This window comes from Scyliorhinus canicula, chromosome 16, assembly GCF_902713615.1.
Source record: "Scyliorhinus canicula chromosome 16, sScyCan1.1, whole genome shotgun sequence".
Lineage (NCBI taxonomy): Eukaryota > Metazoa > Chordata > Chondrichthyes > Carcharhiniformes > Scyliorhinidae > Scyliorhinus > Scyliorhinus canicula.
Window position 1 is genome coordinate 33,935,666 of NC_052161.1, and position 23,634 is coordinate 33,959,299.

Sequence of the window (23,634 nt, forward strand, 5' to 3'; positions counted from 1 at the left end):
CTGTATCGTTCTGTTCTATTCTATTCTATGCCCTCCATTATAAGGTCAGAAGTGAAAATGTTCGCTGATGATTGTACTCCATTTGTAGCTCCTCAGATAATGAAGCATTAAGACTTCAGCAACATTCCAGGTATGGGCTAAGAAGTGGCTACAAGAGCAGATCAAAGACTGGAAATTCTTCAGCAAGTAACTCAACTCCTAACTCCCTAAGCCTCACTACTTTGCGCCCCCGCTCAGTTCGCAAGTATGACCCCGAGTCACAGTCGTTTGCCATTTGAATTCTCTCCATTGATCCCAAGGTGGTCATTCTGTCAATGGTCTCCTGCAATGTTCCCGTGAAGCCCAACTCAAGCTCAAGGAACAGCACCTTGGACTGGATTCTCTGCTGTCGGGATTCTCCATTACAGTGGCAGCGCATCCACACCCGGGGATTTTCCGACGGCGTGGAGCTGCCCACAATGGGAAACCCCATTGGCCAGCTGGTGGGATGGAGAATCCCGCTACCGACAGGGACACGCCACACCAGAAAACTGGTGCAGCGAGACGGAGAAGGCCACCCCTTGGGCAGGATTCTCCGATTTTGCGGCTATGTCCGGAGGAAGCGTCTGGTCTTCCGACCAAGAAGTCAGCGGCGGCCCCGCACCGATGATCCATCCGGTGGGGGGGTTAACTACGCACCATATAACTAGCTTTACCTGCAGAAACGGATGCAGAATGGCCGGGTCCATGGTCGCGCATGCGCATGGCAGTGGCCTACGGCAGCCGTGCGTACAACATGGCGCCAGCTGCGTGCAGACCCAGCCTGCCAGATAGTGCCTCCATGTCCATAGCCGCCAGGTCACCTTCATGAAAGTTGAGAGGACACATGTCCCACGCCATCGGGAAGTCGGCCTATCGGGAGCGGAGCATCGGGAGAGGGCCTTGTGGTGAATGTAATATATATATATATATGATAATTCACACTGTCTTTGTAAGCGCAGTAGTGCTATCCTACCACTAAGGGAGTAACTGGGAGAACTCAGGAACTTGTACTGGGCTCTGCCCATGACTCCTCCCCCTAGTGCTGCTGTATAAATACCCTTGTCCAGAGTCAGCCTGAGTTCACTAAGAGTTCATCAACGGGTAACAGGCTGGCTCTGAAGTAAGTCGATTAAAGCCTAGATTCATATCAGAAACACGTGTCTGCTGAATTGATGGTTCCATCAGGCCTCAAGTGATGTCCTGAGGCCATCCCGACGGCGTGCGACGCACTCCTCATGTATGCCATTTTTGAGGGGGCGGAGCATCTGAAAAACATCACCAAACCCAATTTCGGTGGAAAAATGATTCTCCAGTCGCTCGCGATTACGACGTTGGATATCGGAGAATCCCGCCCCCTATCTTTCAACTCTGACTTCTACAGTAATCTGAACTCAGCATCAGGTTCAACAAGTTCTTGACCTATTTCTTTATCTTATTCTATGTTTCTTTTCTTCTCTGTTCTTCTCTTTTTGTTTAATTGGATTGGTCTTGTATTGTTTCTGACATTACTCCTTCAAGTTGCAAGCAGATGATTTTTATTTAGCCATCCACACCTCATTTGGACACAACCTTTATTTCTTTACTACCCACATTGCTATTCTTTTTGGTTGCATGATGTATCTGAAATCTTATTTAGCTAATCTCCCCTGCCCTTCATCCTAGTGCAAACCTTCTCCCTTGTTCTTCCTACCCCCTCCAACATCCATTCTCTTAAAAACGCAGCAATTTCTGTATTTCTTCAGTTCTGATGAAAGGACATCAACCTGAAACATTAACTCTATTTCTCTCCACAGACACCTCCTGAACTGCTGAGCACTTCCAGCACCTTATGTTTTTACTTGTTTCCTATCGAACTATACCATAGCAAGAGGTGAAACTGCTTAGCAGAAGAGAGGTGGGAAAGTTGTTCAAAGAAAAAATGCTTGTTCTATTGTTAGTCATGTACTCATTGCTTCATTGTTACCAGGTGGAACATATTGTGGAGGGAACCTTAAGGACAATAGTGGCATTTTTTCCTCTCCCAATTATCCAGCACACTATCCAAATAATGTGGAATGCACCTGGCACATAACTGTGGACAATGGGGAAATAATAAATTTGAATCTGGGTCACCCGAGGTAGGTAACAGTGTTTTCACATACATAATTTAACCAGAAATAATATTTGAAATGTCTATTGCTGATAACCGGTCTAATTTCTGGGGTGGCATGATTGACGTATGAGGAGAGGTTGGGTGGACTCGGCCTGGAATTTAGAAGAATGAGAGGGGATCTATTTGAAACGTCAGACAGACTGGACGCAGGAATGTTGCTTCCTCTGGGTGGGATGGGGGTGGGGGGGGAGGGTGTCTATAACAAGGGGTCACAGTCACAGGGTACTGGATAGGCCATTTAGGACTGCGATGAGGAGAAATGTATTCACCCAGAGGGTGATGAACCTGTGGAATTCTCCGCCACAGAAGGCTGTGGAGGTCAGGTCACCAAATATGTTTAAGAAGGAAATAGATGGCTTTCTAGGTTGTAAAGATGTCAAAGGGTATAGGTAGCATGTGGGAGAATGGCGTTGAGATAGAGAATAAGCCATGATCATATTTAATGGAAGAGCAGTCTTGGTGGGGTGGGAAAGTGGAATGGCTTACGCCTGCCTCTATTTTCTATGTTTCTAAATTATCAATGTGTAAGAATGGCTGCAAACTTTCCATCTTCATTCTACCTGAAAAATTATATATGGTAAAACTGGTTATTTTTTTCAATTACAATGCCAAAACAATGAGATTGTTACAGGCTTATTAAGTCTGAACCGGTAAGTGTAGTCACACTGTTAACACTGCTGGGGAGGGATTGCTTCAAAGTGAATATTACAATAAATGTAATCCCGGATCCCCTCCCACAACTCCTTTACCAGTACATTGATGATTATTTTGGTGCCGCGTCATGCTCTCGTCCAGATCTGGAAAAATTCATCAACTTTGCTTCCAGTTTCCATCCTCCATCACTTTCACCTGGTCCATCTCAGACACTTCCCTTCCCTTCCTTGATCTTTCTGTCTCCATTTCTGGCAATAGACTATCTACTAATATCCACTACAAGCCCACTGACTCCCACAGCTATCTGGACTACAGCTCTTCACACCCTACACCCTGTAAGGACTCCATCACTTTCTCTCAATTCCTTCGCTTCTGTCGCATTTGTTCTGATGATGCCACTTTCCAAAATGGTGCTTTGAAAATGTGTTCCTTCTTCCTCAACCGTGATTTCCCACCTGCAGTTGTTGACAGGGCCCTCAACAGTGTGCGGTTTATCTCCCGCGCCACGACCCTCGCCCGCTCCCCTCCCTCCCAGAACAAGGATAGAGTCCATCTCGTCCTCACATTTCACCCCACCAGCCTCCGTATGCAAAGCATAATCCTCTGCCATTTTTGCCAACTTCAGCGTGATGCCATCTTCCCTTCACTCCCTCTTTCAGCATTCCGCAGAGACCGTTCCCTCCGAGATAATCTAGTCCACTCCTCCATCATATCCAGTACCTTTCCCATTACCCATAGCAATCGTAGAAGGTGTAACACCTGCCCCTTTACCTCTTCCATGCTTAACATCCCAGGTCCAAACACTCATTCCAGATTAAGCAGCGTTTCACTTGCACCTCTTCCAATCTGGTCTATTGCATTCGCTGCTCCCAATGTGGTCTCCTCTATATCGGAGATAGCCATGATGTGGAGATGCCGGTGTTGTTCTGGGGTGAGCACAGTAAGAAGTCTTACAACACCAGGTTAAAGTCCAACAGGTTTATTTCAAACACTAGCTTTCGGAGCACTGCTCCTTACTCAGATGAATGTGAATCACCTGAGGAAGGAGCAGTGATCCAAAAGCTAGTGTTTGAAACAAACCTGTTGGACTTTAACCTGGTGTTGTAAGACTTCTTACTATATCGGAGAGACCAAACGCAGACTGGGGGATCGCTTTGCTGAGCATCTTCGGTCTCTGCGCATTCAGGACGCATTGCTTGTCATTTTAACACAAAACCCTGCTCCTCTGCCCACATGTCTGTCCTTGGCCTGCTGCAATGTTCCAGTGAAGCTGAACACAAACTGGAGGAATAACATCTCATCTTGCGGTTAGGAATGTACAGCCTTCAACAACTTGATATGTTTAGCTCTACCCCACCTAGACCCATTTGTTTTCATCCCATTTCACTTCAACAGTCTCTTACCATTACTTTCTTTCTTGATTATATATTTAAGCCCCCCCCCCCTCTTATCCACCTTTCATTACCCCTTCTCCCCTTTGCTTCCCCCTTCTTCTCCCCCCACATCTCCATCTATCACAGTTTGGCCTCTGATATTAGTTTCTCTGCTGTTTGGCCTATCACACCTTTTATTTCATAGAATTTACAGTGCAGAAGGAGTCATCGAGTCTGCACCGGCTCTTGGAATGAGCACCCTACCCAAGCCCATACCTCCACCCTATCCCCATAACCCAGTAACCCCACCTAACACTGAGGGCAGTTTAGCCTGGCCAATTCACCTAACCTGCACATCTTTGGACTGTGGGAGGAAACCGGAGCACCCGGAGGAAACCCACGCACACACGGGGAGAACGTGCAGACAGTGACCCAAGCCGGAATCGAACCTGGGACCCTGGAGCTGTGAAGCATTTATGCTAACCACTATGCTACCGTGCTGCCCCCCTTTTGGTCTCTCTAGGGACTGCCTTTAGCACTCTTTTCCCTTAGTTTCTGTGGCTATTAGCACCCCATTTCCCTGGGTTTCTGTGGCTATGACTCATCTTTCATTCTCACTCCACAGTATAAATATTCCCCACATTCTCTGACTGTTAGCTTTGATAAAGAGTCATTGGACTCAAAATGTTAGCTCTTTCCCCTCCCTACAGATGCTGCCAGACCTGCTGAGATTTTCCAGCACTTTTTCTTTCAGGAATCGAACCTGGGACCCTGGAGCTGTGAAGCATTTATGCTAACCACTATGCTACCGTGCTGCCCCCCTTTTGGTCTCTCTAGGGACTGCCTTTAGCACTCTTTTCCCTGGGTTTCTGTGGCTATGACTCATCTTTCATTCTCACTCCACAGTATAAATATTCCCCACATTCTCTGACTGTTAGCTTTGATAAAGAGTCATTGGACTCAAAATGTTAGCTCTTTCCCCTCCCTACAGATGCTGCCAGACCTGCTGAGATTTTCCAGCACTTTTTCTTTCATTTCAGATTCCAGCATCCACAGTAAGTTGCTTTTATTACAATAAATGTAACAGATGGGTAAGAAAAAGAGATTATTTGATAGAGATTTTGAAAGTCTTGAATGCATATTTTGAACCAATCCCAAGTGAATGTTACATATGAATGTTACATATTCAACAGGAGAGTTCAGAATGAAAGCGAGACCACTGACTGGTGGTACATCATGGCAATAGCGCAGCCAGCAGGATGATGCAAATGTGGATTGCCAAAATATGATCTTATAGATTAATCTTGTGCATGAGAGGCCCTTCTGTGAGAGAAAGTTAATGAAAGACAAGAACTGACACTAAATAAAGCAATAGACATGTCAAAATGTGGAGGTTCTGAAACATTAGTTAGAGCATATATATGGCAGAGCAGACCAGGCAATACATTATGCTGAGAGATAATCCAAGCCAAGTCAACAGATCAATGACAAAGAGCAGGATGCAAATACTGTGGAAAACAGCATGCACAGGAAAGGAAGAATTACCCAGCATGGGGAAAGTAGTGTTTTAACTGCAAGAAGCAGAATGAATGACAGAGCTGCCCCGAAGGGCCCAATGGCCTACTCCTATTTTCTATGTTTCTATTCCTGGTGGATTCATTTAAGGAGTATTGATGCTTTTAAACTGAAGTCCATCCAACAGAAGAGGCAGTACAGAAGCATAGTGGTTAGCACGATTGCTTCACAGCTCCAGGGTCCCAGGTTCAATTCCCGGCTTGGGTCACTGTCTGTGCGGAGTCTGCACATTCTCCCCTTGTGTGCGTGGGTTTCCTCCGGGTGCTCCGGTTTCCTCCCACAGTCCAAAGATGTGCAGGCTAGGTGGATTGGCCATGCTGAGTTGCCCTCAGTGTCCAAAATTGCCCTTAGTGTTGGGTGGGGTTACTGGGTTATGGGGATAGGGTGGAGGTGTGGGCCTGGGTAGGGTGCTCTTTCCAAGAGCCGGTGCGGACTCGATGGGCCAAATGGCCTCCTTCTGCACTGTAAGTTTTATGATCTTCTATACTAGTCACTATCATGAAGATTTGTATTATGACAAATTTCAAGAGCAAAAGACACTCAATGAATGATGCATTACATAGATGCTTCTTGGCCAGCTATCACTCAGCGTCTTACTTGCCGCTACAAGCTGAATTCAATTTAACATCTCAGTATCTAGGTAATTAACCAATATTACATTTGGAGTGATCCAAGAACAGAAAGCTGCTGATCCATGTATTATTGAGTTGTTGGGTTGGAGGAGTGTCAATAACCACCCCCCCCCCCCCCCCCCCCGCCCCAAGACTGCTGGCTGCAAACTTTCTAAGTTTATTGTAACATTTTAGCGTTACAAGTGCAGTTCCTCACACTAGCTACTTTCCTAGACTCCCTGATCACATGAGTATATGTCTCTTCTTTAATGGCACAGTTCACAGAAATGTAGAAACATATAAAATAGGAGCAGGAGGAGGCTATCTGGCCCTTCAGGCCTACTCCACCATTTATTATGATCATGACTGATCATCCAATTCAATAGCCCAGTCTCACTTTCCCCCCAATACCCTTTGATTCCCCCCTGTCCTAAGTACAATATCGAACTGCTTCTTGAAAACATGCAATGTTTTGGCCTCAACTATTTCCTGTGGTAATGAATTCCACAGGCTCACCACTCTCTTGGTGAAAAAATTTCTCCTTATCTCTGTCCCAAATGGTCTACCCTGTATCCTCAGACTGTGACCCCCGATTCTGGACACACCCATCCTCAGGAACATCCTTCCTCATCTTCCCTGTCTAGTCCTTTTAGAATTTTATAGGTTTCTATGAGATCCTCCCTTCTGAATTCCAGCAAAAACAATCCTAGCCAACTTAATCCCTCCTCATACATCTGTCCCGCCATACCATGAATCAGTCTGGCAAACCTTTGTTGCGCTCCTCCTATAGCAAGAACATCCTTTCCCACATAAGCAGACCAAAACTGCACACAATATTCCAGGTGTGGCCTCACCAAGGTCATGTATAATTGCAGCAAGACATCCCTGCTCCTGTACTCGAATCCTCTCGCAATGAAGGCCAGAATAACGTTTTCCTTCTTTACCTACTGCTGTACCTGCGCATTTACTTTCAGTGACTGGTGTACGAGAACACCCAGGTCTCGGTGCACATTTCCCTCTCCTAACCTATAGCCATTCGGGTAATAGTCTGCCTTCTCGCTTTTGCTACCAAATTATACTTCATCTGCCATTCATTTCCCCACTCACTCAACTTGTCGAAATCACACTGAAGGATCTCTGCATCTTCCTCACAGCCCACCCTCCCACCAAACTTGGTGTCATCTGCAAATCTGGAGATGTTACATTTTGTTCCCACATTTAAACCATTAATATATTTTGAATATATATGCGATCTTGGGCTGAGCAGTTGCCATACAAGGCTGTGATGCAGCCAGATAGGATGCTTTCTATGGTGCATCTGTAAAAGTTGGTAAGTAAGCATCTATGATCGAGACAATTATACATTATCTACGGAAAGATGGACTGGTTGACTGAATGCTGTTTTTTTACACTTCGGATAGGTATTCTCTGACTGCTAAAGTTGTGTGAATGGGTGTAGCGGGACTAATAAAGTAAATTGATCATGTAAGAAAGGGAATATTGCCAAAGTCATTTTCAATCGATGATGATTCTCTCCCCAGGTTGCAAACTGCAGATGCTTGCACGTCTGATTACATTGACATATATGATGGACCTTCCAAAAACTCTAAATTGATTTCAAGAGTCTGCCAGCCTACAGATTTTGTTTTCCCATCATCCAGCAATTATATGACAGTTTATTTTAGGTCTGATTCCAGTGGATCTAGTAACGGTTTTAAAGCAAGTTACACCACAGATACAAAGACACTTAGTTAAGGTAAGTCTGTTATTATACAGTTTAATTACAATGGAAGGAAAATGACTCAGCATGTATAATTAATTTCAAAGAGCCATCACGTATCAACAAATGCTTCCATCCATTATGCTTTACATTAATTAAGCCCAGTTTTTATTTTATCAAAAGAACTTTGAACAAATAAATTACGGACACTTTTGTCAAATCTTTCTGTTAAGGCCCAGGGATCACTTGTATTCCAGTCCAAACGGAAAGAAAAAAAGAGTTGGAGATGCCACCGCCATTGCTCTGCATGTTAATGTGCTTTCAGTTACAAATCCTTACTCTTATTTCTTATCTGTTCTTCTCTGTGAACTTCGGCAACACTTCAACTAACGATTCAATGAAATTGGAAAAAAGGGTTGGGTTGTTATCACCAGTTTCAGTGTGCAATCACCTGCAAAACCCGTTGGAAAAATTAGCTCCCATTTTCTGTTCAAGTCCAGTGAGAAGGTTGGATAGAACTTCCACTGGATCTATTGATCGTTCATGTAAATCATGAAGACACAGTTCACTAGACTTGTTGCTATGGATCTGCTGCTGTTACTGAATTTATAGTGAGAAATTAGAATTGACCCCGATCCCACATGTCTCCCTCAAAATTGAAGGTGATGGACTTTAAAGAGACAAATCCACTTTTGGGAGTAAACAACCCTTCACTGCTTCCCTAGGAGAGAAATGTCTTGCTGCGTAACCACTGGTATCATTCTCACATTTTTTAAAATTCCTTTTTTAATGGGATGTGGGTGATGCTGGTTAGGACAGCATTTGTTGCCCATCCCTAATTGCACTTGCAAAGGTGGTGATGAGCTGCCTTCTTGAACTGCTGCAGGCCCTGAGGTGTAGCTGCACCTACTGTTCTTAGGGAGGGAGTTCCAGTGTTTTGACTCAGCCACAGTGAAGGAACAGCGATATGTTTCCAAGTCAGGGTGGTCAGTGACTTGGAGAGGAACCTCCAGGTGGTAGGGTTCCCATGTATCTGCTGTGCTTATCCCTCTGGATGGTAGTGGTCATGGGTTTGGAAGGTGCTGCCTAAACATCCTAGGTGAGTTCCTGCAGTACATCTTGTAAACGGTACAAGATCTACTGTGCATCGGAGTTGACTATGATTTGATTTTAATGGTCCAATTTTTACTTAAGAGTGTTCAATTTTATATCGGGCCCAAAACTCAGGCCACTGTCCATTTTACCACAGTATCTCCTCTTGATCCAGTGAGCATCAGTGAACTGGATCGCACAACTCTAACCAAGCTGCTGGACGAGCAAGTATCAGAATCTTGGACGAACAATCCTACTCCCTAACTCAACATACCATTTTATAGAACCAAAAATAAAGTACAAAATTAAACTGTTCATATACAGAATATGTTGGAACAAAAAAGGTACAAAAAAAACAAAAACAATATATAGATTAAACAACAAACACATACACAAAATAAAACTTTCAGGTAGAGTTCTTAATATGTCCCTTTGCGGTGCCTGATCACGGTTTTCACATCCAAGCGCCGCATCAGTTCCTTTTCCCATCGGACGAACTGTAGTGTAAGGATGGTTGATAACGGCCATGAGCAGGATACCTATTCCAGTCAGGTATGGCCAGTGGCGGACCCATGGATGTATTTGGATGTTGGAGCACCAATCCCAGAAATCCTCCCACCGGGTAGTTACTCTGATCTCACAAATATTTATTTTGATTTACCCCGGCTGTTGGACTACTTTGACGAGTGTCTTGTGTCCGAATTTGTAATTGCTCGCGCAGAAGTGTTATCCCGGTGTCGTATTTTTCAAAGTACTCTCCCAGAGTCTGCCCGAGTTCCTCGCTAGCATCCATCCCCACTTTCTCTCTCCTATATGGATCTACTTTTTAAAAGTCGTGGGGTTTACTGCCACTACTACACTTCCACTCAGTCCATTCCAGCAAAACTTTGATCAAAGATTGCAGTTCTGAGAGGTGTTTTAAGAGACGGTAGTGAGATATAATCAAAGAGGTTTAGGGAGGGAATGTTTAAAGTGTTGGGGTACTAATCAAACAGGCTGCTGGACGATTTTGAGCTTCAGTTGTTAGTGCTGTAAACATCCAGAAAAGTGGAGAGTAGTCCATCGCACTCCTGACTTGTGCCTTCTTGATAGTGTACAGGCTTTTGGGAGCTAGAAGGTGAGTAACTCACCACAGAATTCCCAGCCTCTGGCATGGTTGTGTAGCCACTGTATTTATATAGCTAGACCAGATCAGTTGCTGGTCAATGGTAACCCCAGGATTGTGATTAAGTATTGTATTAAATTTATAGTTAAATTCATTTACTTCAGGTCTCCAGCATCATTGCATTGATTTCAATTTGTGTTCCAACTTCTTGTTCTACGATGACGTATGTGGAGATTAGCAACTTTTTATTACATGAAACATAAGCTAAATATTGTTGTTCTTGACTAGTTTATCTCCTATAACAATGAACAGTCACCTGCAGAACTCAGCAAAATGGTTCTGTTCTAGTCCAGTTAGAGGTAAGATAGAAGTTCCCACAGAGTTTTCCAACAATAGCTTTAGTGAGAACATTGCAGAAATGTCTTAAATGTTTTTTTTGTGAGAATCATAGTGATGCACTATCAATTACGGCGAGACGAGAGTAGTGAGTAATCGAGGCTTTATTAAGCAGAGATGTGTTGCCTCCTGCAGCTGCTACCAGCAATGGGAGCAGCTCGGTGTGCACACACGTTTATACTCCGCCGACTGTGCGGAGCCAGCAGGCAGGGATCTACCCCGTACCTGTAGTACAGGAGCTTTACCGTATTACCTAATACAGGTATTATACAAACAGTGGTGACTACCACATTCACGCCCTGTTAAAAAAGAGTCCAGCGGGGGTGGTGGAAAACTATTTACAGGCTTGTGAGGATTTAAAATTTAAAGTCTGGTGAAATTTTACAAATTTAGCTGGCCGGGTGCCTTGATCCTCCGTTGTCCGCGCCTCGGTCCCGATGGTGATCCAGGCGCTGGCTTGGTTGCCTATGACTCCGGGAACATGTTGTCCTCATCTTCATTCCCGGGTGGAACCAGTGGGAGGATGGTTCATCCTGGGGCGGGGGCTGTAGTGAGGTGCGCTGGGGGAGGGTGGGTGGCGCCGGGGCCATCGGAGGGGGGGGCATGTCGGGTGAGATGGGGATCCAGCTGGTGCCAGGTCCCTGAGGGAGACTGTGTCCTGGTGGCGGTTGGGGTATGCCAGGGTTCTCATGCAGCATTTGTACCCTCTCGACTAACGGGTCCGTCTGTGGATCCGCACGTGTTTGCGGAGGAGGGCGGATCCTAGAGCTGCCAGCCATATTGGGAGCGAAACCCCGGAGGTGGACCTCCTGGGGAAGGCAAGGAGACGTGCATGGGGGTATTTCATTAGTCGCAGTGCAGAGTAGTGATCGGATAGAGTGGAGCGCGTCGGGGAGGATCTCCTGCCAGCGGGAGACCGGGAGATTTTTAGACCGCATGGACAGCAGGACGACTTTCCAGACCGTCCCATTCTCCCTCTCCACCTGCCCGTTTGCCTGGGGGTTGTAGCTGGTCGTCCTGCTCGAGGCAATGCCCTTGCTGAGCAGGAACTGATGCAGCTCATCACTCATAAAGCAGGATCCCCCGTCTCTGTGGTTGTAAGCGGTGAATCCAAACAGGGTGAAGGTGATGTTGAGTCCTTTAATAACTGGCAGACGTCATATCGGGGCATGGAATGGCGAAGGGGAATCTGAAGTATTCATTGACCATGTTCAGGAAGTACGTGTTTCAGTCGGTAGTTGTAAGTCCATGCTGAGGCGTTCAAAGGGGCGGGAGGCCTTCACCAGGTGTACTTGGTCTGGCTGGTAGAAGAGCAGTTTGCATTCCACGCAGACCTGGCAGTCTCTGGCGATAACCCTGACCTCCACAATGGAGAAGGGCAAGGTTGCAGGCCTTTATGAGGTAAAAGAACCGGGTGACCCCTGGGTGACAGAGGCCATCGTGGAGGGCCTGGAATCAATCGACTTGTGTGCTGACACATGTACCTCGGGTTAGTGCATCGGGTGGCTCGTTGGGCTCTCCGGGGCAATACCAAATCTCGTAATTGTAGGTGGAGAGCTCGATTCTCCTCCTCAAGATTTTATCATTTTTGATCTTGCCCCGCTGTGTGTTGTTAAACATGAAGGCAACCGACCGTTGGTCAGTGAGGAGAGTGAATCTCCTGCCGGCCAGGTAATGCCTCCAATGCCGCACAGCTTCTACGATGACTTGGGCCTCCTTTTCGACAGAGGAGTGCCGAATTTTGGAGGCATGGAAAAGAATGCCATCGGGTCTGCCTGCCTGGTTGAGGGTGGTGGCCAGAGCAACGTCCGATGCATCGCTCTCGACCTGAAAAGGGAGGGTCTCATCGACCGCGTGCATCGTGGCCTTGGCGATGTCAGCCTTGATGCGGTTGAAGGCCTGGTGGGCCTCAGCCGTCAGGGCGAAAACAGTGGAGTGGGTGAGTGGGCGGGCCTTGTCTGCATAATTCGGGACCCACTGGGCATAATAGGAGAAAAACCCCAGGGATCGTTTCAGGGCCCTGGGGCAGTGGGGAAGTGGGAGTTCCATGAGGGGCCGCATGCAGTAGGAGTCGAGTCCTAGAACTCCATTTTCCACAACATAGCCAAGGATGGCTAAGCGGTTGGTGCGGAACACGCACTTCTCCTTGTTGTACGTTAGGTTCAGGTGTTTGGCGGTGTGGAGAAATTTGAAACGGTTAGCGTCGTGGTCCTGCTGGTCGTGGCCGCAGATGGTGACATTATCTAGGTACGGGAAGGTGGCCCGCAGCCCGTACCGGTCAACCATTCGGTCCATCTCCCGTTGGAAGACCGAGACCCCGTTAGTGACGCCGAAGGGAACCCTGAGGAAGTGGTAAAGGCGGCCGTCTGCTTCGAACGCAGTGTATTGGCGGTCCTCCTTGCGGATGGGGAGCTGGTAATAGGCAGATTTCAGGTCCACTGTCGAAAAGACCCGGTACTGTGCAATCTGATTGACCATATCAGATAGGCGTGGGAGGGGGTACACGTCGAGCTATGTGTACCGATTGATGGTCTGACTGTTGCAAATGACCATCCTCTGTTTCTCCCCAGTCTTTACCACTACCACTTGAGCTCTCCAGGGACTGTTGCTGGCCTCAATAATGCCTTCCCGCAGCAGCCGCTGGACCTCTGACCTGATGAAGGTCCTGTCCTGGGCACTGTACCGTCTGCTCCTGGTGGCGACTGGTTTGCAATCCGGGGTGAGGTTTGCAAACAGGGAAGGTGGGTTGATCTTAAGAGTTATTAGGCCAAATATGGTGAGGGGTGGTAGGGGTCCGCAGAATTTTAGAGTTAGGCTTTGGATGTTGCACTGGAAGTCCAAGCCGAGTAACAGGGCAGAGCAGAGGTTGGGGAGGACGAAGAGTCGGAAGTTGTTGAACTCTACGCACTGGACGGTGAGGGTAACGATGCAGTACCCCTGGATTTCCACGGAATGGGTTCCGGAGGCCAGGGAGATTCTCTGGATAACGGGGTATACCGCGAGGGAGCAGCGCCTTACCGTAGAGGGGCGGATGAAGCTCTCCGTACTCCCGGACTCAAGAAAGCAGGATGTCTTGTGCCTATCGACTTTCACTGTCGTCGTCGCGGTTGCGAGGTTGTGTGGCCGGGGCTGGTCAAGCGAGATGGAGGCGAGATACGGTTGGTGTTGGTAGGCCCCGGGCTGGTCGGAGGCGGTAGCAGGTGATGAACGGCCCGATGAAGTTCCCAATGAGCAGGAGTCCTGAGGCACTGTCCAAAATGGCGGTGAAGATGGCGGCGCCCACGGGGCGCACATGGCGGGCGTCGTTGAAGATGGCAGGGCCCACGGGCCGCACGTGGTCTGCTGGGAGGAAGATGGCGGCGCCCACGGGTTGCACGTGGTCGATGGGGACGAAAATGGCGGTGCCCACGGGTCGCACGTGGGGGGTGCAGAAACAGTGGGCCTATGTACAGCAGCGATCGAGCGGGCCTGGCACACGGCAGCGAAATGTCCCTTCTTTCCACAGGCCTTGCAGGTTACGCTCCATGCCGGGCAGCGTTGTCGCGAGTGCTTTGTCTGCCACAGAAATAGCACTTGCTCCATAGCTTCAGAGTAAGCTGGCGCATCCCGGATAAGGGGAAAAAATCTCGGAGCTTACCCGCGAGTACAGGATCTGAAGCTTCTGTGCGTCCGAGGGCTGTTCAGTCGCTGATCTGAGGTAGCTTTCGAAACAAGCTAGCCAGTGGTCGAAGGCCGACGCGGTGTTGTCTGCTTCAGGGTGCAGCTGTAGGCGATCTGGCTTGATGCGTAGTTCTATCGCTGTAATGTCTCTGCTCAATAAATTGATGCACTATCAATTACAACGAGACGAGAGTAGAGAGTAATCAAGGCTTTATTCAGCAGAGATGTGTTGGCTCCTGAAGCTGCTACCAGAAATGGGAGCAGCTCGGCGTGCACACACATTTATACTCCGCCTACTGGCGGCAGGCATGGATCTACCCCCGTACCTGTAGTACAGGAGCCTTACCGTATTACCTCTAAGACAGGTATTATACAAACATTATACACACAGTGGTGACTGCCACACATAGATAGACAGAATCAGAGAATTTACAGTGCAGAAGGAGGCCATTCGGCTCATCAAGTCTGCACCTTGGAAAGAATACCCTACCCAAGCCCACACCACCACCCTCTCCCCATAACCCAGTAATCCCACCCAACCTTTTTGGACACTAAGGGCAATTTAGCAAGGCCAATCCACCTAACCTACACATCTTTCGGGATTTGTGGGAGGAAACCGGAGTACCCAGAGGAAACCCACGCAGACAGGGGGGGGGGGGGGGGGGGGGGGGGGGTTGTTGGGTTACGGGTGTAGGGTGGATATGTGAGTTTGAGTAGGGTGATCATTGCTCGGCACAACATCGAGGGCCGAAGGGCCTGTCTGTGCTGTACTGTTCTATGTTCTATGTAACACCGACATGCTGTGCAATGGTACTTGCAATTTTTTTGAGCTGGCTTTCTTGTGCCATTTCCCCATGTCAGTTTTGCAACTGGCGGCATCTAACCTCGCTGGCAGGTCTCGCACCTCTGACATCCCGATCTCAAAATGGTGCTGCAGCCCCCCTTCCACTCCCTTGGGTCTCTGGCAGTACAAACCCCATACCCTAATCTCCTCTCAGAACCCCCTCGGCCTCCCGAGGCCCGCATTAAGCCCCCCCCCTCATTCCCCTCGGCCACCCTCGCCCCAGTCTCCCCCTTCAGCCCCTGCCCCTCAGTACCTGCCACCCTCTCTTCAGCCCCCCGAAAACCCCAACATTCAATCCCTGACGCTTGGCATTGCCAAGCTGGCAACTTACAGCCCGAGTGGTGGGAAGGGGCAGCCCTCACAGCTGTTCTTTCTGGGGAGTACTTGATAACAAAGAGGCAGACTTGTTAAAAAAAGCTGCAGTTAGGAAAACATCTGCTACCCTAAGTGGGCACAGTAGCACACTGGTTAGGACAGTTGCTTCACAGCTCCAGGGTCCAAGGTTCGATACCCAGCTTGGGTCACTGTCTGTGCGGAGTTTCCACTTTCTTCCCGTGTCTGTGTGGGTTCCCTCTGGGTCCTCCGGTTTCCTCCCACAGTCCAAAGATGTGAGGGTTAGGTGGATTGGCCACTCTAAATTTCTCTGTAGTGTCCAACGGTTATGTGGGGTTACTGGGTTACGGGGCTAGGGTAGAGGTGTGGGCTTAGGTAGGGTGCTCTTTCCAAGGGCCTATGTGGACTCGATGGGCCAAATAGCCTCCTTCTGCACATAAATGCTGTGATTCTGTGATTGGATCCCTGCAGAGCTATAAAAATTAACAATCTAATTCTCCCCTTTGAAATTGCCTCAACTTGTCAATCATAAAGCATTTAGCAGGCAATAGGGTAGGAAATTGAATGCAAACAAAGCAATTCAAATTTTCTAGCCTTCTAGGTATACACTCAGGCTTCTATATTTTAAAGGCCAATGAGATTGACTGTGAAACCCGCTGCAAAGTTGGCACCATTTTAAAAGGATGACTTTTACCAACATCTCACAGACCTTTAAAATTGCCATACTGATAGATGGGGTGCAAAAACATTTTATGGATACAAATAGAATCACTTTATTATGATGGATGTGTATTTCCTGGATACTGAGTGACTGCTTAAATGGTTCAGGCATACAGTTGGGATCACTTTCACTTTATTATGAGAAACTTTTATTTTTTTACCTACTGAGTGACTGACTTGAAGGCTACAAATGCGAAAAACTGCCAAAGAAGCCCCATCCCAGGGAAGACCCCGGACCTGAGTCCCCCCCCCCCAGCCCAGCACAAGATGCCCAACCTCCACCCCCCCACCAAGGACCCCCCTTGACACCCAGGAAGCAATGTTGCTATGACGCGGGACTCAGCGGACCATTGCAAATACTGCGTCTAGCAGGCGGCTCTGGACAATCCCAGCCATTGCCCCTCCATGTTCTTCCTACCAAAATTAATTGCGTCACACTTCTCCAAAATAAATTTCATCTGCCACAATGTCCTCTTGAAGTTCTGTACCATCCTCCTCACAGTTCACAATACTTCCAAGTTTTGTATCAACCAGAAATTTTAAAATTGCACCCTGTACATGAAGATCTAGGTCATGAATATATATCAGAAAAAACAGGAAAATTCCACAGTAATGGTTTCTTCGGTCATGAAAAAACAGTGAACTACAACTCTCTGTTTTCTGTCACTCAGCCAATTTCTTATCCATGCTGCCACTATCATTTTTATTCCATGAGTTCTTACTTTCCTCAGATGTCTGGCTGCTCTACTTTATCAAGGGCGGGATTTTCCAACCCGCCAGCCCCATTTTCCAGTGTGGCACGCCCCCGCTGGCAGCAGGATTCCCTGTTCCCGTAGCCGGCCAATAGGGTTTCTCATTGTGGACCACCCCATGCCATCAGGAAATGTGGGGGCGTGGGTGCGCTGCCGGTAGGGCGGAGAGTCCTGCTGATGGAGTATCCTGCAGCAAATGTCTTTTGGAAGTCCATGTACAGCACATCAACATCATTTAGCTCGTCCAGCCTCTTTGTCACCTCATCAAAAAAGTCAAGCCAGTTAATTAAACACAATTCGTTTGAAACAAATCCATGATAGCTTTCCTTAATTATTCCATATTTGCTCGTCATTTTGTAACAAATTATCTTTTTCGAAACTCCCCCACCGCCCAGGTTAAACTGAGGGGCCTATCATTGCTGGACATATCCTCACACCTTTTTCCGACAAGAGTCTAACGTTTGAAATTCTCTGGTCCTTTGATTGAGTTTAAGGAAGATTGAAAACTTTTGACCAGTATCTGCACAATTTCCACACTCACTTCCCTTAATGTCCTTAGATGCTTCTCATCCAGTCCTCATGCCTTTAACAACTTTAAATACAGAGAGGTTATCCAAAACCTCCTCCTTCACAATTTTAAATGTTTCAAGTGCCTGAACGAACTGAGCTGTGCAGCAGCATCTTCCTTGGTAAAGACAGCTGCAAAGTATTCATTTAATACCTCAACCATATCTCACGTCCATGTGTAAACCCTCTATTTTTTCCCTGTTGAGCCACGGTCCACCTTTAACCACCCCTTTATAGTTACATGACTATTGACAGGATCCCCTATTATGTTAGCTGCTAGTTGATGTGTTGGATATGCTGGGTCTGCGAGGACTGCATTTACATAGCAGTGAGAGAGACAGGCTACCAACACTTGTAGAAGTACAACTCTATTTTATTTAACTATGAGCTGTTAAACATACTTGCACTGTGGGTTGACACTATGTTGAGTTGACTGGAGACCTGAGGCTAACCTGACCAGACTATCCTGCTAGCACATGGTAGATGTTCATGTTGCTGATCACGGGCTCTGGCTGTCTCAAAGGCTGCATCCCAAGAGAGCGGGAAAACTAGTGCCCTCTGGCTTTATAGTGGCCGTGCCCTGTCTGGTGATTGGCTGCTGTGTTTTGTGTGTTGATTGGTCATTCAGTGTGTCAGTCAGTGTCTGTCTATGCACCATCATATACTTGTGTGTTTATTATGACACCAGTCCCTTCCCATATTCTGTCTTTGTTTCTCTTATTTGTTTTCAATTCCGCTCTGAACCTTCTAGATTCAGCCTGGTTCTTAGTTGTGTTATCCACCTGACATCTGTCATAAGCACTTTTTCTTTTTCATCTTCTCCTGTATCGCTTTTGTCATCCAAAGAGCTGTGGATTTATTTGTCCTACCTTTCCGCTCCATGGGAATATATCTTTTGACTGCACCAAAACTATCTTCTTTATCGAATGCCCATTGTTCAGTTACAGTCTTGCCTGCCCACCTTTGATTCCAATTTGTCTGGGTCAGATCTATTCTTAACCCCATTGAAGTTGGCTTTATCACAGTTAATTATTCTTGTGCTTAATTGTTCCTTGTCCTTTTCCACAGCCAAACCTCATGACGCAATGAGCAGTGTCCCCGACTGACACTTGGCCCACCTCATCCTAAGAACCAAATTCATCAATTCTTCCTTCCTCCTTGGCTTGGAAACCACTGCTGTCTAAAATTTTCCTCACCATATTCTTGGAATTCTTGCCTTTTTGCTCTTTACACTGCGAGTTTTCCAGTCTATATTTGGACAATTTAGAGCCCTCATTGGACCTCCTCTATAATTCTTGCACCTCTGTAAGTTCCTTGAAAATTAGTTCTTTGACATCCCTCCCATGAGTCGATGGCCTAAAGACTGCCAAGCAATGTAATTGGACCTTTTTTGTTCCTTTGCTCTAGCCACATAGATTCTGCCCTTGGCCCATCTTGGATATTCTCTCTTTGCCAATATTCTTCTTCATCAAATTTCCTGCTAAGCCCTTTCCTTCCTTTCCTGAACATCTTGCATCCAGGAATATTTAATACCCAGTCCTGCTCTTCTTTGCACTAGGTCTCTCTTATTACCACAATACCATATTTCCATGTTGTTATCTGCATTTGCAACCATTTCACACTGCATGTATTTTCATACATGCACAGGACTCTAATTTAGACCTTATTACTTTCCTCCATATGCTGAACCCACCTTTTATCTTCCTATTCTGCAACTATCTGTCTCTCCCAACATTTTGTGCATCTTGGTGTTCCTCTCTGATATTATGTCCTGGCTCCCACAGCCCTGCACAAGCATATCGGTCCACAAGGAAATTGGCCCTTGCTCTGTTTAGTTGCACCTCGGCTAGCCTAAGAACCTAGGAAATAGGTTCCATCTCCCATTGTTCCAGGAATCTAATGTCCTCCTTCCTGCACTACCTTTCCAGCCATGCAATCATCTGCCTTTTCCTTCTATCTCTATACTAACCTGTGAGAAGTACCTGGAGTCACCCAGCGACTACCACGTCTGATTCCTATGCTGCCATTGTCTCCAATCTGTCTGACCCTGTGATCCTATGAAAAGTATTTTTTTGAAAATTAAAAAATTATGTCAAATAGTTGCGGAACTGATTGAAAACATAATTCTTTAAATCTCTTGCAGAGCTGAGAAACTGGACATTAATTTGACGCCAATGACTGGATCCAGGAAGCCATTCTCCTGTTTTTAATGCTTCTGGTCACATTTACCTTATCGTTACCTTGGTACTAAAACGATTCTTAACAGTGGATGCGAAACATCATTCCCAGCAACCAATCGCTAAGTGACCATTATTGAGAAAGAATACATAGAATTCCACTCATTTGTGATGAATCTTCTTTTTTATGAAGTGTTCAGCGATCACAGAATGATTAAACGCAGCACTTACCAATCATGTAACAAATGATAGGCAAATAGATAGATAACGTTAACCATATTTACTCATAGCTAAAATTTGATAGCTGGTCAAAATTATTTAATGGTTGTTACTAAAATTTGAATTGTTTAAAACTTTTATAATAATTCTGAAATGATTTATAAAGAATCTGTAATTAAGTTAAACTAAATGGGAATGTTTTACAAATGAGCAGCATTTCAATGATTCTGCCTTGGCCTTCCATTGTTGCAAGCTATTGAAAATATAACACAATGGTTGAAATTAATTTGTTTAATCTCGAATTGTGTCTGACTGCAAAAAGAAATATGTTGTTGGAATACGATGCCTCTTTACTAGTAAACAATAAATTAGATGTGATGTGATGCACTCTGATTGCCTAATTTATAAGTTCATATGTTTATAAGATATAGAAGCAAAATTAGGCCATTTGGCCCATCGAGTCTGCTCCGCCATTCGATCATGGCTGATCTCCTCCTGGCCCTAACTCAACCGTCCTGTCCGTTCTCGATAACCCTTCAACCTATTACCAATTCAAAATCTGTCTAATTGCTCCTTAAATTTATTCACTGTCCCAGCGTCCACCACACTCTGAGGTAGCAAATTCCACAGATTCACAACCCTTTGGAAGAAGGTGTTTCTCCTCAACTCTGCTTTAAATGTTCTACCTTTTATCCTAAGACTATTACCTCTTGATCTAGAATGTCTACAAGAGGAAACATCCACTCCATGTCTACTTTATGCATAACTTTTATCACCTTGTATACCTTGATTTGATCTCCCCTCATTCTTCTAAACTCCAGAGAGTTCTAAACTGTTCACGCTTTGTTCATACGACAAATCCCTCATCCCTTGAATCAACTTCAGTGGACCGCCTCTGAACTGCCTCCAATGCCACAACATCTTTCCTCAAATAAGGGGGCCAAAACTGTGCACAATACTCCAGGTGTTGTCTCACCAATTCCTAATATAGTTGCAATAATATTTACCTTTATGCTCTATTCCTTTAGCTATAAATGCTAACATTCCATTCCAAGTTTGATTCCCGGCTTCGGTCACTGTTTGTGCGGAGTCTGCACATTCTCCCATGTCTGCATGGGTTTCCTCCGGGTGCTCAGGTTTCCTCCCACAAGTCCTGAAAGACGCGCTTGTTAGGTGAATTCTCCCTCAGTATACCCGAACATGCCCCATAGTGTGGTGACTAGGCGCTTTTCATGGTAACTTCATTGTAGTGTTAATATAAGCCTACTTGTGACAATAATAAAAATTATTATTATCATAAGCTCTCCTTAGTATCTGCTGTACCTGCATGCTAGTTTTCTGTGACTCTTGAACGAGGACTCCCAGATCCCTCTGCAACAGAGCACACCAAAGTCCCTCCCCAGTTAGATAAGTTGCCTTTCCCATTTTTCCAACCACATGACCTCACACTTATCCACGTTAAACTTCATCTGCCACATTTTGGCCTACTGTTCTAAGCTATCTAAATTCATTTGTAAGGTTCTTATTTCCTCATTGCAACTTACTGTCCCACCTATTTTTGTGTGATCTGCGAATTTGGCTGTAGAACCTTCTATCCCGTATCCAAGTTGTTTATATAGATTGTAAATAGCTGGGGCCCAAGGTCTGAACCCTGTAGCACCCCATTGCCATCCAGAAAAAGACCAATTTATCCCGGCTCTCTGACTTCTGTCCGTCAGTTAGTCTTCTATCCAAACTAATAAATTAACCCTAATCCCATGTGATCTAACCTTGTGAATTAACCTTCTGTACGACACCCTATAAACGTCTTCCGGAACTCCATGTACAAGATCCACACTATCCACTTTGCTTGTTACATCTTCAATGAACTCTAGAAAATTAGTGAAACACAATTTGCCCTTCATAGTACCATGCTGGCTCTGATGAATAGCGCTTTGATTTTCTAGATGTTCTGATATTACTTCCTTGATAATTGATTCTAACAATTTTCCAACAACAGATGTTAAACTAACTGGTCTGTAATTTCCCACATTGTGCCTGCCTCCCTTTTTGAATAAGGGCGTTATATTAGCATTTTTCTAATCCACTGGAACCTTTCTCATGTCCAAGTAATTTTGGAATATTATGGCCAATTAATCCAATATCTCAACTGCCACTTACTTTAACATCCTAGGCCATCAGGCTGCCCTCAAACACAATAGTTTGTTGAGTACCATTTCCCTATTGATGTTGATTGTTCCACATTCCTCCCTTTGTATTAACTCTGAATTGCTTGTTCCAAAGGAATGGTGTTAATGTCCTCCACTGTGAAAACTGAGGCAAAGTATTGATTTAGCATCTTTGCCATTTCTGTGTTCCGCGCTATTAACTCTCCGGTTTCATCTTCAAAGGGACCAATTTACAGAGCTTAGCCTGAGTGAACAGTTGTATTGTCATTGCTGGCTGTGCCTACAGCTATCATGATCGTACACTGCAGAATCACCTCAATAATCCCCTGTGTCTCCTCAGCTTCCTATTCCCTTCTAACATCTTTCTTTAGTTCTGATCATCATCAACCCAAGATGTTAATTCTGCTTCTCTCGCCACAGACGCTGCCTGTCCCACTGAATGTTTCTAGCATATTTTTAAGCTTCAGATTTCCAGCATCTAGAGTATTGCGATTTTGTATGAGAGAAATGGCTTGTGTTTACATTAACTGTGCTGAAATTCTGAACTTTGGTAATTTTGGTGAAAAGAACGCTGAGCAAAATTCACTTTATTGCTAAAATTAGCAGAGAGAAATTACATCTCCGTACAAATTCTATTGGAAATTTAGCATGAATCGATGTTTTGCTTTAACCCTACATAGAAATCCTAAATCAAAGATTCGAATTAGTAATAACTTTGTCAAAGTGAAATTGTAGTCTCTGGCGCCCTCTTGTGTCATGACACTGAGAGACACTTTAGTTGAGCAAAACGAGTTACCGAGTGATGGGGTTTCTGCAAATTATGCATCATCCTCTAGCAGTAAAACGTATCTGTTTTGAAGAAAGCCAAAATTCCTCTTCTATGCATTTAATTGCAAAGTAAACTTCTTTCTCAGTGTGGTGCAGCAGAACACTCAGTCTGAGAGCCTGGGTGCTCCTTGTTTGAAACAATGGTTAAACACAGGTCTCTATAATTTGAGATCAACAACACATTGGGTGGGTTTTTTTCCATGTAAAATGGGTACAAGCTCTCCACATATTGAACATTTTGCCTCAGCGGTTTCTCACCCTTTGCCAACTCTAAATATGGAAGGTAAGTAAAACATGTTGAGAAGATTGGCTCTTCAAATGAAAAGCATTCATTCTTCCTTGCCCCATGATGATGATTATAAATACATTCAAATGGAATCCCCTTACCATAAGATCATAAGATGTCAGAGCAGAATTAGACCACTCGGCCCAACGAGTCTGCTCCGTCATTCGATCATGGGTGATATTTTATCATCCCCATTCTCCTGCCCTCTCTCCGTAACCCCTAATACCTTTATTAATCATGAACCTATCTATCTTTGTCTTAAAGACACAGTGATTTGGCCTGCATAGCCTTCTGCGGCAAAGGGTTCCACAAATTCACCACCCTCTGACTGAAGAAATTTCTCCTCATCTCTGTTTTTAATACAATTCAAGGTGGTTCACA

General features: G+C 45.7%; 1 long non-coding RNA gene across 1 annotated transcript; it reads left to right on the forward strand.

The window, feature by feature from the left end:
* Nucleotides 1-1,874: 1,874 nt before the first annotated feature.
* LOC119950902 lies at nucleotides 1,875-20,305 on the forward strand. Its single transcript, XR_005457456.1, has 3 exons — nucleotides 1,875-2,138; nucleotides 7,928-8,142; nucleotides 19,719-20,305. It is a non-coding gene; the product is annotated as an uncharacterized LOC119950902 (long non-coding RNA).
* The last annotated feature ends 3,329 nt before the right edge of the window (nucleotides 20,306-23,634 follow it).